An 18774-nucleotide genomic window follows, 5' to 3' on the forward strand; every position below is an offset into this window, starting at 1 on the left:
GCTTACCAGGCACTGAACATCTGCTTACCAGGCACTGGCATATGCTTACCAGCCACTGGCATATGCATACCCAGCAATGGGCATCTGCTCACCAGGCACTGGCACATGCTACACAGCCACTGGGCATCTGCTTATCAGGCACTGGGCATATGCTTACCAGGCACTGGGCATCTGCTTAACCGGCACGGGCATATGCTTACCAGCCACTGGCATATGCTTACCCAGCACTGGGCATCTGCTCACCAGGCACTGGCACATGCTACACAGACACTGGGCATCTGCATGCATACCAGGCACTGGGCATATGCTCCCCGGGCACTGGGCATATGCTTACCAGGCACTGGGCATATACTCACCGGGCACTGGGAATATGCTTACAATGTACTGGCATCTGCTTACCAGGTACTGGGCATATGCTTACCAGACACTGGGTAAATGCTTACCCAGTACTGCGCATCTGCTTACCGGGCACTGTGTATCTGGTTACCAGGCACTGGGCATCTGCTTAGCAGGCACTGGGCATATGCTTACCAGGCATTGGGCATCTGCTTACCAGGCACCGGGCACATGCTTACCCTGCACTGGGCACATGCTTACTAGGCACTGGGCATATGCTTAGCAGGCACTGGGCATCTGCTTAGCAGACACTGGGCATATGATCCCCGGGCACTGGGTATGTGCTTACAAGGCACTGGCATATGCTTACCAGGCACTGGCTATATGCTTACCAGGCACTGGCCAGGCACTGGCCATCTGCTCACTAGGCCCTGTGCATATTCTTACCAGGCACTGGGCATGTGCTTACCAAACACTGGGCATATGCTTACCAGGCACTGAGCATCTGCTTACAGGCACTGGCATCTGCTTACCAGGCACTGGCATATGCTTATCCAGCACTGGCATATGCTTAACCAGCACTGGGCATCTGCTCACCAGACACTGGCACATGTTACACAGCAACTGGGCATCTGCTTACCAGGCAATGGGCATCTGCTCACCAGGCACTGGGCATATGCTTACCAGGCACTGGCATATGTTTACCCAGCACCGGGCATCTGCTTACCAGGCCCTGTGCATATGCTTACCAGGCACTGGGCATCTGCTTACCAGGCACTGGGCATATGCTTACCAGGCACTGGTAATATGCTTATCAGGCATTGGGCATATGCTTACCAGGCACTGGACATCTGCTTACCAGGCACTGGGTATATGCTTACTCGGCACTGGGCATCTGCTTACCAGGCACTGGGAATATGCTTACCAAGCACTGGGCATATGCTTACCAGGCACTGGGCATCTGCTTACCAGGCACTGGGTATATGCTTACCAAGCACTGGCATCTGCTCACCAGGCACTGGGCATATGCTTACTGGGCACTGGGCATCTGCTTACCAGTCACTGGGCATATGCTCACCAGTCACTGGGCATATGCTTACCAGGCACTGGGCATCTGCTTACCAGGCAATGGGCATATGCTCACCGGCACTGGGTATATTCTTACCAGGCACTTTGCATATGCTTACCAGGCCCTGTGCATATGCTTACCGGGCACTGGGCATCTGCTTACCATGCACTGGGCATTTGCTTACCAGGCACTGGAAATCTGCTTACCAGGCACTGGGCATATGCTTACCGGGCACTGGGCACCTGCTTACCAGGCACTGGACATATGCTTACCAGGCACTGGGTATATGCTTACCCAGCACTGCACATCTGCTTTCCTGGCACTGTGCATCTGCTTACCAGGCACTGGGCATCTGCTCAGCAGGCACTGGGCATATGCTTACCTGGCACTGGGCATCTGCTTACCAGGAACCGGGCACATGCTTAACCGGCACTGGGCCTTTGCTTACTAGGCAATCGGCATATGCTTAGCAGGCACTGGGCATCTGCTTACCAGGCACTGGGCATATGCTCCCCAGGCACTGGGTATATGCATACAAGGCACTGGCATATGCTTACCAGGCACTGGGCATATGCTTATCAGGCACTGGCATGTGCTCACCAGGCACTGGCCATCTGCTTACCAGGCCCTGTGCATATGCTTACCAGGCCCTGTGCATATGCTTACCAGGCACTGGCATATGCTTATCAGCCACTGGCATATGCATACCCAGCACTGGGCATCTGCTCATCAGGCACTGGCACATGCTACACAGCCACTGGGCATCTGCTTACCAGGCACTGGGCATATGCTTAACAGGCTCTGGGCATCTGCTTAACCGGCACTGGCATATGCTTACCAGCCACTGGCATATGCTTACCCAGCACTGGGCATCTGCTCACCAGGCACTGGCACATGCTACACAGGCACTGGGCATCTGCTTACCAGGCACTGGGTATATGCTCACCAGGCACTGGGCATATACTCACTGGGCAACGGGCATATGCTTACAAGGCACTGGCATCTGCTTACCAGGCACTGGGCATATGCTTACCAGGCACTGGGCATATGCTTACCCAGCACTGCGCATCAGCTTACCAGGCACTGTGCATCTGCTTACCAGGCACTGGGCATATGCTTACCAGGCACTGGGCGTCTGCTTTCCAGGCCCCGGGCACATGCTTACCCTGCACTGGGCACATGCTTACTAGGCACTGGGCATAAGCTTAGCAGGCACTGGCCAGGCACTGTTCATCTGCTCACTAGGCCCTGTGCATATGCCTACCAGGCACTGGGCATGTGCTTACCAGGCACTGGGCATATGCTTACCAGGCACTGGCATCTGCTTATCCAGCACTGGCATATGCTTCTCCAGCACTAGGCATCTGCTCACCAGAGACTGGCACATGCTACACAGCCACTGGGCATCTGCTTACCAGGCACTGGGCATCTGCTCACCAGGCACTGGGCATATGCTTACCAGGCACTGGCATATGTTTACCCAGCACCGGGCATCTGCTCACCAGGCACTGGCACATGCTACACAGGCACTGGGCATCTGCTTACCAGGCACTGGGAATATGCTTACCAGGCACTGGCATATGTTTACCCAGCACTGGGCATCTGCTCAACAGGCACTGGCACATGCTACACAGGCACTGGGCATCTGCTTACCAGGCACTGGGCATATGCTTACCAGGCACTGGCATATGTTTACCCAGCACTGGGCATCTGCTCACCAGGCACTGGCACATGCTACACAGGCACTGGGCTTCTGCTTACCAGGCACTGGGCATATGCTTACCAGGCACTGGGCATATGCTTACCAGGCTCTGGTGTATGTTTACCCAGCACTGGGCATCTGCTCACCAGGCACCGGGCACGTGCTTACCCTGCACTGGGCACATGCTTACTAGGCACTGGGCATATGCTTAGCAGGCACTGGGCATCTGCTTACCAGACACTAGGCATATGCTCCCCGGGCACTGGGTATATGCTCACAAGGCACTGGCATATGCTTACCAGGCACTGGGCATATGCTTACCAGGCACTGGCCAGGCACTGTCCATCTGCTCACTAGGCCCTGTGCATATGCCTACCAGGCACTGGGCATGTGCTTACCAGGCACTGGGCATATGCTTACCAGGCACTGAGCATCTGCTTACCAGGCACTGGCATCTGCTTACCAGGCACTGGCATATGCTTATCCAGCACTGGCATATGCTTCTCCAGCACTAGGCATCTGCTCACCAGACACTGGCACATGCTACACAGCCACTGGGCATCTGCTTACCAGGCACTGGGCATCTGCTCACCAGGCACTGGGCATATGCTTACCAGGCACTGGCATATGTTTACCCAGAACCGGGCATCTGCTCACCAGGCACTGGCACATGCTACACAGGCACTGGGCATCTCCTTACCAGGCACTGGGCATATGCTTACCAGGCACTGGCATATGTTTACCCAGCACTGGGCATCTGCTCACCAGGCACTGGCACATGCTACACAGGCACTGGGCTTCTGCTTACCAGGCACTGGGCATATGCTTACCAGGCACTGGGCATATGCTTACCAGGCTCTGGCGTATGTTTACCCAGCACTGGGCATCTGCTCACCAGGCACTGGCACATGCTACACAGGCACTGGGCTTCTGCTTACCAGGCACTGGGCATGTGCTTACCAGCACTGGGCATATGCTTACCAGGCACTGGCATGTGCTCACCAGGCACTGGCCATCTGCTCACTAGGCCCTGTGCATATGCTTACCAGGCACTGGGCATGTGCTTAGCAGCACTGGGAATATGCTTACCAGGCACTGAGCATCTGCTTACCAGGCACTGGCATCTGCTTACCAGGCACTGGGTATATGCTTACCAAGCACTGGCATCTGCTCACCAGGCACTGGGCATATGCTTACTGGGCACTGGGCATCTGCCTACCAGTCACTGGGCATATGCTCACCAGTCACTGGGCATATGCTTACCAGGCACTGGGCATATGCTCACCGGCACTGGGCATATGCTTACCAGGCACTGGGCATCTGCTTACCAAGCACTGGGAATCTGCTTTCCCGGCACTGGGCATATACTCCCGGGCACTAGGTATATTCTTACCAGGCACTGGGCATATGCTTACCAGGCACTGGGCATATGCTTACCAGGCACTGGACATCTGCTTACCAGGCATTGGGCATATTCTTACCGGGCACTGGGCACCTGCTTACCAGGCACTGGACATATGCTTACCAGGCACTGGGTATATGCTTACCCAGCTCTGCACATCTGCTTACCGGGCACTGTGCATCTGCTTACCAGGCACCGGGCACATGCTTAACCGGCACTGGGCCTCTCCTTACTAGGCACTGGGCATATGCTTAGCAGGCACTGGGCATCTGCTTACCAGGCACTGGGCATATGCTCCCCGGGCACTGGGTATATGCATACAAGGCACTGGCATATGCTTACCAGGCACTGGGCATATGCTTACCAGGCACTGGCATGTGCTCACCAGGCACTGGCCATCTGCTCACTAGGCCCTGTGCATATGCTTACCAGGCACTGGGCATGTGCTTACCAGCACTGGGAATATGCTTACCAGGCACTGAGCATCTGCTTACCAGGCACTGGCATATGCTTACCAGCCACTGGCATATGCATACCCAGCAATGGGCATCTGCTCACCAGGCACTGGCACATGCTACACAGCCACTGGGCATCTGCTTACCAGGCACTGGGCATATGCTTACCAGGCAATGGGCATCTGCTTAACCGGCATGGGCATATGCTTACCAGCCACTGGCATATGCTTACCCAGCACTGGGCATCTGCTCACCAGGCACTGGCACATGCTACACAGACACTGGGCATCTGCTTACCAGGCACTGGGCATCTGCTCACCAGGCACTGGGCATATGCATACCAGGCATTGGGCATCTGCTTACCAGGCACCGGGCACATGCTTACCCTACACTGGGCACATGCTTACTAGGCACTGGGCATATGCTTAGCAGGCACTGGGCATCTGCTTAGCAGACACTGGGCATATGATCCCCGGGCACTGGGTATATGCTTACAAGGCACTGGCATATGCTTACCAGGCACTGGCCATATGCTTACCAGGCACTGGCCAGGCACTGGCCATCTGCTCACTAGGCCCTGTGCATATTCTTACCAGGCACTGGGCATATGCTTACCAGGCACTGAGCATCTGCTTACCAGTCACTGGCATCTGCTTACCAGGCACTGGCATATGCTTATCCAGCACTGGCATATGCTTATCCACCACTGGGCATCTGCTCACCAGACACTGGCACATGCTACACAGCCACTGGGCATCTGCTTACCAGGCAATGGGCATCTGCTCACCAGGCACTGGGCATATGCTTACCAGGCACTGGCATATGTTTACCCAGCACCGGGCATCTGCTTACCAGGCCCTGTGCATATGCTTACCAGGCACTGGGCATCTGCTTACCAGGCACTGGTAATATGCTTATCAGGCATTGGGCATATGCTTATCAGGCACTGGACATCTGCTTACCAGGCACTGGGTATATGCTTACTCGGCACTGGGCATCTGCTTACCAGGCACTGGGAATATGCTTACCAAGCACTGGGCATATGCTTACCAGGCACTGGGCATCTGCTTACCAGGCACTGGGTATATGCTTACCAAGCACTGGCATCTGCTCACCAGGCACTGGGCATATGCTTACTGGGCACTGGGCATCTGCTTACCAGTCACTGGGCATATGCTCACCAGTCACTGGGCATATGCTTACCAGGCACTGGGCATCTGCTTACCAGGCAATGGGCATATGCTCACCGGCACTGGGTATATTCTTACCAGGCACTTTGCATATGCTTACCAGGCCCTATGCATATGCTTACCGGGCACTGGGCATCTGCTTACCATGCACTGGGCATTTGCTTACCAGGCACTGGAAATCTGCTTACCAGGCACTGGGCATATGCTTACCGGGCACTGGGCACCTGCTTACCAGGCACTGGACATATTCTTACCAGGCACTGGGCATATGCTTACCCAGCACTGCACATCTGCTTTCCTGGCACTGTGCATCTGCTTACCAGGCACTGGGCATCTGCTCAGCAGGCACTGGGCATATGCTTACCTGGCACTGGGCATCTGCTTACCAGGAAGCGGGCACATGCTTAACCGGCACTGGGCCTTTGCTTACTAGGCAATGGGCATATGCTTAGCAGGCACTGGGCATCTGCTTACCAGGCACTGGGCATATGCTCCCCAGGCACTGGGTATATGCATACAAGGCACTGGCATATGCTTACCAGGCACTGGGCATATGCTTATCAGGCACTGGCATGTGCTCACCAGGCACTGGCCATCTGCTTACCAGGCCCTGTGCATATGCTTACCAGACACTGGGCATGTGCTTACCAGCACTGGGAATAAGCTTACCAGCACTGAGCATCTGCTTACCAGGCACTGGCATCTGCTTACCAGGCACTGGCATATGTTTATCCAGCACTGGCATATGCTTCTCCAGCACTGGGCATCTGATCACCAGACTCTGGCACATGCTACACAGCCACTGGGCATCTGCTTACCAGGCACTGGGCATCTGCTCACCAGGCACTGGGCATATGCTTACCAGGCACTTGCATATGTTTACCCAGCCCCGGGCATCTGCTCACCAGGCACTGGCACATGCTACACAGGCACTGGGCATCTGCTTACCAGGCACTGGCCTTATGCTTACCAGGCACTGGCATATGTTTACCCAGCACTGGGCATCTGCTCACCAGGCACTGGCACATGCTACACAGGCACTGGGCATCTGCTTACCAGGCACTGGACATATGCTTACCAGGCACTGGCATATGTTTACCCATCACTGGGCATCTGCTCACCAGGCACTGGCACATGCTACACAGGCACTGGGTATCTGCTTACCAGGAACTGGGCATATGCTTACCAGGCACTGGGCATATGCTTACCAGGCACTGGCGTATGTTTACCCAGCAATGGGCATCTGCTCACCAGGCACCGGCACATGCTACACAGGCACTGGGCATCTGCTTACCAAGCACTGGGCATCTGCTCACCATGTACTGGGCATATGCTTACCAGGCACTGACATATGTTTACCCAGCACTGGGCATCTGCTCACCAGGCACTGGCACATGCTACACAGGCACTGGGCATCTGCTTACCAGGCACTGGGCATATGCTTACCAAACACTGGCATATGTTTACCCAGAACTGGGCATCTGCTCACCAGGCACTGGCACATGCTACACAGGCACTGGGCATCTGCTTACCAGGCACTGGGCATATGCTTACCAGGCACTGGCATATGCTTACCCAGCACTGGGCATCTGCTCACCAGGCACTGGCACATGCTACACAGGCACTGGGCATCTGCTTACCAGGCACTGGGCATCTGCTCACCAGGTACTGGGCATATGCTTACCAGGCACTGGCATATGTTTACCCAGCACTGGGCATCTGCTCACCAGGCACTGGCACATGCTACACAGGCACGGGGATCTGCTTACCAGGCACTGGGCATATGCTTACCAGGCACTGGCATATGTTTACCCAGCACTGTGCATCTGCTCACCAGGCACTGGCACATGCTACACAGGCACTGGGAATCTGCTTACCAGGAACTGGGCATCTGCTTACCAGGCACTGGCATCTGCTTACCAGGCACTGGCATATGTTTATCCAGCACTGGCATATGCTTCTCCAGCACTGGGCATCTGCTCACCAGACACTGGCACATACTACACAGCCACTGGGCATCTGCTTACCAGGCACTGGGCATCTGCTCACCAGGCACTGGGCATATGCTTACCAGGCACTGGCATATGTTTACCCAGCCCCGGGCATCTGCTCACCAGGCACTGGCACATGCTACACAGGCACTGGGCATCTGCTTACCAGGAACTGGGCATATGCTTACCAGGCACTGGCATATGTTTACCCAGCACTGGGCATCTGCTCACCAGGCACTGGCACATGCTACACAGGCACTGGGCATCTGCTTACCAGGCACTGGGCATATGCTTACCAGGCACTGGCATATGTTTACCCATCACTGGGCATCTGCTCACCAGGCACTGGCACATGCTACACAGGCACTGGGTATCTGCTTACCAGGAACTGGGCATATGCTTACCAGGCACTGGGCATATGCTTACCAGGCACTGGCGTATGTTTACCCAGCACTGGGCATCTGCTCACCAGGCACCGGCACATGCTACACAGGCACTGGGCATCTGCTTACCAAGCACTGGGCATCTGCTCACCATGTACTGGGCATATGCTTACCAGGCACTGGCATATGTTTACCCAGCACTGGGCATCTGCTCACCAGGCACTGGCACATGCTACACAGGCACTGGGCATCTGCTTACCAGGCACTGGGCATATGCTTACCAGACACTGGCATATGTTTACCCAGAACTGGGCATCTGCTCACCAGGCACTGGCACATGCTACACAGGCACTGGGCATCTGCTTACCAGGCACTGGGCATATGCTTACCAGGCACTGACATATGCTTACCAGCCACTGGCATATGCTTACCCAGCACTGGGCATCTGCTCACCAGGCACTGGCACATGCTACACAGGCACTGGGCATCTGCTTACCAGGCACTGGGCATCTGCTCACCAGGTACTGGGCATATGCTTACCAGGCACTGGCATATGTTTACCCAGCACTGGGCATCTGCTCACCAGGCACTGGCACATGCTACACAGGCACTGGGCATCTGCTTACCAGGCACTGGGCATATGCTTACCAGGCACTGGCATATGTTTACCCAGCACTGTGCATCTGCTCGCCAGGCACTGGCACATGCTACACAGGCACTGGGAATCTGCTTACCAGGAACTGGGCATATGCTTACCAGGCACTGGCATATGTTTACCCAGCACTGGGCATCTGCTCATCAGGCACTGGCACATGCTACACAGGAACTGGGTATCTGCTTACCAGGAACTGGGCATATGCTTACCAGGCACTGGGCATATGCTTACCAGGCACTGGCGTATGTTTACCCAGCACTGGGCATCTGCTCACCAGGCACCGGCACATGCTACACAGGCACTGGGCATCTGCTTACCAGGCACTGGGCATCTGCTCACCATGTACTGGGTATATGTTTACCAGGCACTGGCATATGTTTACCCAGCACTGGGCATCGGCTCACCAGGCGCTGGCACATGCTACACAGGCACTGGGCATCTGCTTACCAGGCACTGGGCATATGCTTACCAGACACTGGCATATGTTTACCCAGCACTGGGCATCTGCTCACCAGGCACTGGCACATGCTACACAGGCACTGGGCATCTGCTTACCAGGCACTGGGCATATGCTTACCAGGCACTGGCATATGTTTACCCAGCACTGGGCATCTGCTCACCAGGCACTGGCACATGCTACACAGGCACTGGGCATCTGCTTACCAGGCACTGGGCATCTGCTCACCAGGTACTGGGCATATGCTTACCAGGCACTGGCATATGTTTACCCAGCACTGGGCATCTGCTCACCAGGCACTGGCACATGCTACACAGGCACTGGGCATCTGCTTACCAGGCACTGGGCATATGCTTACCAGGCACTGGCATATGTTTACCCAGCACTGGGCATCTGCTCACCAGGCACTGGCACATGCTACACAGGCACTGGGCATCTGCTTACCAGGCACTGGTCATATGCTTACCAGGCACTGGCATATGTTTACCCAGCACTGGGCATCTGCTCACCAGGCACTGGCACATGCTACACAGGCACTGGGTATCTGCTTACCAGGAACTGGGCATATGCTTACCAGACACTTACATATGCTTACCAGGCACTGGCGTATGTTTACCCAGCACTGGGCATCTGCTCACCAGGCACCGGCACATGCTACACAGGAAATGGGCATCTGCTTACCAGGCACTGGGAATCTGCTCACCATGTACTGGGCATATGTTTTTCAGGCACTGGCATATGTTTACCCAGCACTGGGCATCTGCTCACCAGGCACTGGCACATGCTGCACAGGCACTGGGCATCTGCTTACCAGGCACTGGGCATATGCTTACCAGACACTGGCATATGTTTACCCAGAACTGGGCATCTGCTCACCAGGCACTGGCACATGCTACACAGGCACTGGGCATCTGCTTACCAGGCACTGGGCATATGCTTACCAGGCACTGACATATGCTTACCAGCCACTGGCATATGCTTACCCAGCACTGGGCATCTGTTCACCAGGCACTAGCACATGCTACTCAGGCACTGGGCATCTGCTTACCAGGCACTGGGCATCTGCTCACCATGTACTGGGTATATGTTTACCAGGCACTGGCATATGTTTACCCAGCACTGGGCATCGGCTCACCAGGCGCTGGCACATGCTACACAGGCACTGGGCATCTGCTTACCAGGCACTGGGCATATGCTTACCAGACACTGGCATATGTTTACCCAGAACTGGGCATCTGCTCACCAGGCACTGGCACACGCTAAACAGGCACTGGGCATCTGCTTACCAAGCACTGGTCATATGCTTACCAGGCACTGACATATGCTTACCAGCCACTGGCATATGTTTACCCAGCACTGGGCATCTGCTCACCAGGCACTGGCACATGCTACACAGGCACTGGGCATCTGCTTACTAGGCACTGGGCATATGCTTACCAGGCACTGGCATATGTTTACCCAGCACTGGGCATCTGCTCACCAGGCACTGGCACATGCTACACAGGCACTGGGCATCTGCTTACCAGGCACTGGGCATCTGCTCACCAGGTACTGGGCATATGCTTACCAGGCACTGGCATATGTTTACCCAGCACTGGGCATCTGCTCACCAGGCACTGGCACATGCTACACAGGCACTGGGCATCTGCTTACTAGGCACTGGGCATATGCTTACCAGGCACTGGCATATGTTTACCCAGCACTGGGCATCTGCTCACCAGGCACTGGCACATGCTACACAGGCACTGGGCATCTGCTTACCAGGCACTGGTCATATGCTTACCAGGCACTGGCATATGTTTACCCAGCACTGGGCATCTGCTCACCAGGCACTGGCACATGCTACACAGGCACTGGGTATCTGCTTACCAGGAACTGGCCATATGCTTACCAGGCACTTACATATGCTTACCAGGCACTGGCGTATGTTTACCCAGCACTGGGCATCTGCTCACCAGGCACCGGCACATGCTACACAGGAAATGGGCATCTGCTTACCAGGCACTGGGCATCTGCTCACCATGTACTGGGCATATGTTTTTCAGGCACTGGCATATGTTTACCCAGCACTGGGCATCTGCTCACCAGGCACTGGCACATGCTACACAGGCACTGGGCATCTGCTTACCAGGCACTGGGCATATGCTTACCAGACACTGGCATATGTTTACCCAGAACTGGGCATCTGCTCACCAGGCACTGGCACATGCTACACAGGCACTGGGCATCTGCTTACCAGGCACTGGGCATATGCTTACCAGGCACTGACATATGCTTACCAGCCACTGGCATATGCTTACCCAGCACTGGGCATCTGTTCACCAGGCACTAGCACATGCTACTCAGGCACTGGGCATCTGCTTACCAGGAACTGGGCATCTGCTCACCAGGTACTGGGCATATGCATACCAGGCACTGGCATATGTCTACCCAGGACTGGGCATCTGCTCACCAGGCACTGGCACATGCTACACAGGCACTGGGCATCTGCTTACCAGGCACTGGGCATAGGCTTACCAGGCACTGGGCATATGTTCACCAGGCACTGGGCATATGCTCCCCGGGCACTGGGCATATGCATACCAGGCACTTGGCATATGCTCCCCGGGCACTGGGCATATGCTTACCAGGCACTGGGCATATGCTCACCGGGCACTGGGCATATGCTTACAAGGCACTGGCATCTGCTTACCAGGCACTGGGCATCTGCTTACCAGGCACCGGCCATGTGCATACCAGGCACTGGGCATATGCTTACCAGGCACTGGCACATGCTACACAGGCACTGGGCATCTGCTTACCAGGCACTGGGCATATGCTTACCAGGCACTGACATATGCTTACCAGCCACTGGCATGTGCTTACCCAGCACTGGGCATCTGCTCACCAGGCACTGGCACATGCTACACAGGCACTGGGCATCTGCTTACCAGGCACTGGGCATCTGCTCACCAGGTACTGGGCATATGCTTACCAGGCACTGGCATATGTTTACCCAGCACTGGGCATCTGCTCACCAGGCACTGGCACATGCTACACAGGCACTGGGCATCTGCTTACCAGGCACTGGGCATATGCTTACCAGGCACTGGCATATGTTTACCCAGCACTGTGCATCTGCTCACCAGGCACTGGCACATGCTACACAGGCACTGGGAATCTGCTTACCAGGAACTGGGCATATGCTTACCATGCACTGGCATATGTTTACCCAGCACTGGGCATCTGCTCACCAGGCACTGGCACATGCTACACAGGCACTGGGCATCTGCTTACCAGGCACTGGGCATATGCTTACCAGGCACTGGCATATGTTTACCCATCACTGGGCATCTGCTCACCAGGCACTGGCACATGCTACACAGGCACTGGGTATCTGCTTACCAGGAACTGGGCATATGCTTACCAGGCACTGGGCATATGCTTACCAGGCACTGGCGTATGTTTACCCAGCACTGGGCATCTGCTCACCAGGCACCGGCACATGCTACACAGGCACTGGGCATCTGCTTACCAAGCACTGGGCATCTGCTCACCATGTACTGGGCATATGCTTACCAGGCACTGGCATATGTTTACCCAGCACTGGGCATCTGCTCACCAGGCACTGGCACATGCTACACAGGCACTGGGCATCTGCTTACCAGGCACTGGGCATATGCTTACCAGACACTGGCATATGTTTACCCAGAACTGGGCATCTGCTCACCAGGCACTGGCACATGCTACACAGGCACTGGGCATCTGCTTACCAGGCACTGGGCATATGCTTACCAGGCACTGACATATGCTTACCAGCCACTGGCATATGCTTACCCAGCACTGGGCATCTGCTCACCAGGCACTGGCACATGCTACACAGGCACTGGGCATCTGCTTACCAGGCACTGGGCATCTGCTCACCAGGTACTGGGCATATGCTTACCAGGCACTGGCATATGTTTACCCAGCACTGGGCATCTGCTCACCAGGCACTGGCACATGCTACACAGGCACTGGGCATCTGCTTACCAGGCACTGGGCATATGCTTACCAGGCACTGGCATATGTTTACCCAGCACTGTGCATCTGCTCACCAGGCACTGGCACATGCTACACAGGCACTGGGAATCTGCTTACCAGGAACTGGGCATATGCTTACCATGCACTGGCATATGTTTACCCAGCACTGGGCATTTGCTCACCAGGCACTGGCACATGCTACACAGGAACTGGGTATCTGCTTACCAGGAACTGGGCATATGCTTACCAGGCACTGGGCATATGCTTACCAGGCACTGGCGTATGTTTACCCAGCACTGGGCATCTGCTCACCAGGCACCGGCACATGCTACACAGGCACTGGGCATCTGCTTACCAGGCACTGGGCATCTGCTCACCATGTACTGGGTATATGTTTACCAGGCACTGGCATATGTTTACCCAGCACTGGGCATCGGCTCACCAGGCGCTGGCACATGCTACACAGGCACTGGGCATCTGCTTACCAGGCACTGGGCATATGCTTACCAGACACTGGCATATGTTTACCCAGAACTGGGCATCTGCTCACCAGGCACTGGCACACGCTAAACAGGCACTGGGCATCTGCTTACCAAGCACTGGTCATATGCTTACCAGGCACTGACATATGCTTACCAGCCACTGGCATATGCTTACCCAGCACTGGGCATCTGCTCACCAGGCACTGGCACATGCTACACAGGCACTGGGCATCTGCTTACCAGGCACTGGGCATATGCTTACCAGGCACTGACATATGCTTACCAGCCACTGGCATGTGCTTACCCAGCACTGGGCATCTGCTCACCAGGCACTGGCACATGCTACACAGGCACTGGGCATCTGCTTACCAGGCACTGGGCATCTGCTCACCAGGTACTGGGCATATGCTTACCAGGCACTGGCATATGTTTACCCAGCACTGGGCATCTGCTCACCAGGCACTGGCACATGCTACACAGGCACTGGGCATCTGCTTACCAGGCACTGGACATATGCTTACCAGGCACTGGCATATGTTTACCCAGCACTGTGCATCTGCTCACCAGGCACTGGCACATGCTACACAGGCACTGGGAATCTGCTTACCAGGAACTGGGCATATGCTTACCATGCACTGGCATATGTTTACCCAGCACTGGGCATCTGCTCACCAGGCACTGGCACATGCTACACAGGCACTGGGCATCTGCTTACCAGGCACTGGGCATATGCTTACCAGGCACTGGCATATGTTTACCCATCACTGGGCATCTGCTCACCAGGCACTGGCACATGCTACACAGGCACTGGGTATCTGCTTACCAGGAACTGGGCATATGCTTACCAGGCACTGGGCATATGCTTACCAGGCACTGGCGTATGTTTACCCAGCACTGGGCATCTGCTCACCAGGCACCGGCACATGCTACACAGGCACTGGGCATCTGCTTACCAAGCACTGGGCATCTGCTCACCATGTACTGGGCATATGCTTACCAGGCACTGGCATATGTTTACCCATCACTGGGCATCTGCTCACCAGGCACTGGCACATGCTACACAGGCACTGGGCATCTGCTTACCAGGCACTGGGCATATGCTTACCAGACACTGGCATATGTTTACCCAGAACTGGGCATCTGCTCACCAGGCACTGGCACATGCTACACAGGCACTGGGCATCTGCTTACCAGGCACTGGGCATATGCTTACCAGGCACTGACATATGCTTACCAGCCACTGGCATATGCTTACCCAGCACTGGGCATCTGCTCACCAGGCACTGGCACATGCTACACAGGCACTGGGCATCTGCTTACCAGGCACTGGGCATCTGCTCACCAGGTACTGGGCATATGCTTACCAGGCACTGGCATATGTTTACCCAGCACTGGGCATCTGCTCACCAGGCACTGGCACATGCTACACAGGCACTGGGCATCTGCTTACCAGGCACTGGGCATATGCTTACCAGGCACTGGCATATGTTTACCCAGCACTGTGCATCTGCTCACCAGGCACTGGCACATGCTACACAGGCACTGGGAATCTGCTTACCAGGAACTGGGCATATGCTTACCATGCACTGGCATATGTTTACCCAGCACTGGGCATTTGCTCACCAGGCACTGGCACATGCTACACAGGAACTGGGTATCTGCTTACCAGGAACTGGGCATATGCTTACCAGGCACTGGGCATATGCTTACCAGGCACTGGCGTATGTTTACCCAGCACTGGGCATCTGCTCACCAGGCACCGGCACATGCTACACAGGCACTGGGCATCTGCTTACCAGACACTGGGCATCTGCTCACCATGTACTGGGTATATGTTTACCAGGCACTGGCATATGTTTACCCAGCACTGGGCATCGGCTCACCAGGCGCTGGCACATGCTACACAGGCACTGGGCATCTGCTTACCAGGCACTGGGCATATGCTTACCAGACACTGGCATATGTTTACCCAGAACTGGGCATCTGCTCACCAGGCACTGGCACACGCTAAACAGGCACTGGGCATCTGCTTACCAAGCACTGGTCATATGCTTACCAGGCACTGACATATGCTTACCAGCCACTGGCATATGCTTACCCAGCACTGGGCATCTGCTCACCAGGCACTGGCACATGCTACACAGGCACTGGGCATCTGCTTACCAGGCACTGGGCATCTGCTCACCAGGTACTGGGCATATGCTTACCAGGCACTGGCATATGTTTACCCAGCACTGGGCATCTGCTCACCAGGCACTGGCACATGCTACACAGGCACTGGGCATCTGCTTACCAGGCACTGGGCATATGCTTACCAGGCACTGGCATATGTTTACCCAGCACTGGGCATCTGCTCACCAGGCACTGGCACATGCTACACAGGCACTGGGCATCTGCTTACCAGGCACTGGGCATATGCTTACCAGGCACTTGCATATGTTTACCCAGCACTGGGCATCTGCTCACCAGGCACTGGCACATGCTACACAGGCACTGGGTATCTGCTTACCAGGAACTGGGCATATGCTTACCAGGCACTTACATATGCTTACCAGGCACTGGCGTATGTTTACCCAGCACTGGGCATCTGCTCACCAGGCACCGGCACATGCTACACAGGAAATGGGCATCTGCTTACCAGGCACTGGGCATCTGCTCACCATGTACTGGGCATATGTTTTTCAGGCACTGGCATATGTTTACCCAGCACTGGGCATCTGCTCACCAGGCACTGGCACATGCTACACAGGCACTGGGCATCTGCTTACCAGGCACTGGGAATATGCTTACCAGACACTGGCATATGTTTACCCAGAACTGGGCATCTGCTCACCAGGCACTGGCACATGCTACACAGGCACTGGGCATCTGCTTACCAGGCACTGGGCATATGCTTACCAGGCACTGACATATGCTTACCAGCCACTGGCATATGCTTACCCAGCACTGGGCATCTGTTCACCAGGCACTAGCACATGCTACTCAGGCACTGGGCATCTGCTTACCAGGAACTGGGCATCTGCTCACCAGGTACTGGGCATATGCATACCAGGCACTGGCATATGTTCACCCAGCACTGGGCATCTGCTCACCAGGCACTGGCACATGCTACACAGGCACTGGGCATCTGCTTACCAGGCACTGGGCATAGGCTTACCAGGCACTGGGCATATGTTCACCAGGCACTGGGCATATGCTCCCCAGGCACTGGGCATATGCATACCAGGCACTTGGCATATGCTCCCCGGGCACTGGGCATATGCTTACCAGGCACTGGGCATATGCTCACCGGGCACTGGGCATATGCTTACAAGGCACTGGCATCTGCTTACCAGGCACTGGGCATCTGCTTACCAGGCACTGGCCATGTGCATACCAGGCACTGGGCATATGCTTACCAGGCACTGGCACATGCTACACAGGAACTGGGCATCTGCTTACCAGGCACTGGGCATATGCTTACCAGGCACTGACATATGCTTACCAGCCACTGGCATATGCTTACCCAGCACTGGGCATCTGCTCACCAGGCACTGGCACATGCTACACAGGCACTGGGCATCTGCTTACCAGGCACTGGGCATCTGCTCACCAGGTACTGGGCATATGCTTACCAGGCACTGGCATATGTTTACCCAGCACTGGGCATCTGCTCACCAGGCACTGGCACATGCTACACAGGCACTGGGCATCTGCTTACCAGGCACTGGGCATATGCTTACCAGGCACTGGCATATGTTTACCCAGCACTGTGCATCTGCTCACCAGGCACTGGCACATGCTACACAGGCACTGGGAATCTGCTTCCCAGGAACTGGGCATATGCTTACCATGCACTGGCATATGTTTACCCAGCACTGGGCATCTGCTCACCAGGCACTGGCACATGCTACACAGGCACTGGGCATCTGCTTACCAGGCACTGGGCATATGCTTACCAGACACTGGCATATGTTTACCCATCACTGGGCATCTGCTCACCAGGCACTGGCACATGCTACACAGGCACTGGGTATCTGCTTACCAGGAACTGGGCATATGCTTACCAGGCACTGGGCATATGCTTACCAGGCACTGGCGTATGTTTACCCAGCACTGGGCATCTGCTCACCAGGCACCGGCACATGCTACACAGGCACTGGGCATCTGCTTACCAAGCACTGGGCATCTGCTCACCATGTACTGGGCATATGCTTACCAGGCACTGGCATATGTTTACCCAGCACTGGGCATCTGCTCACCAGGCACTGGCACATGCTACACAGGCACTGGGCATCTGCTTACCAGGCACTGGGCATATGCTTACCAGACACTGGCATATGTTTACCCAGAACTGGGCATCTGCTCACCAGGCACTGGCACATGCTACACAGGCACTGGGCATCTGCTTACCAGGCACTGGGCATATGCTTACCAGGCACTGACATATGCTTACCAGCCACTGGCATATGCTTACCCAGCACTGGGCATCTGCTCACCAGGCACTGGCACATGCTACACATGCACTGGGCATCTGCTTACCAGGCACTGGGCATCTGCTCACCAGGTACTGGGCATATGCTTACCAGGCACTGGCATATGTTTACCCAGCACTGGGCATCTGCTCACCAGGCACTGGCACATGCTACACAGGCACTGGGCATCTGCTTA

Source organism: Ambystoma mexicanum, chromosome 6p (assembly GCF_040938575.1).
Source record: "Ambystoma mexicanum isolate Mex_15411 chromosome 6p, UKY_AmexF1_1, whole genome shotgun sequence".
NCBI classification, from domain to species: domain Eukaryota; kingdom Metazoa; phylum Chordata; class Amphibia; order Caudata; family Ambystomatidae; genus Ambystoma; species Ambystoma mexicanum.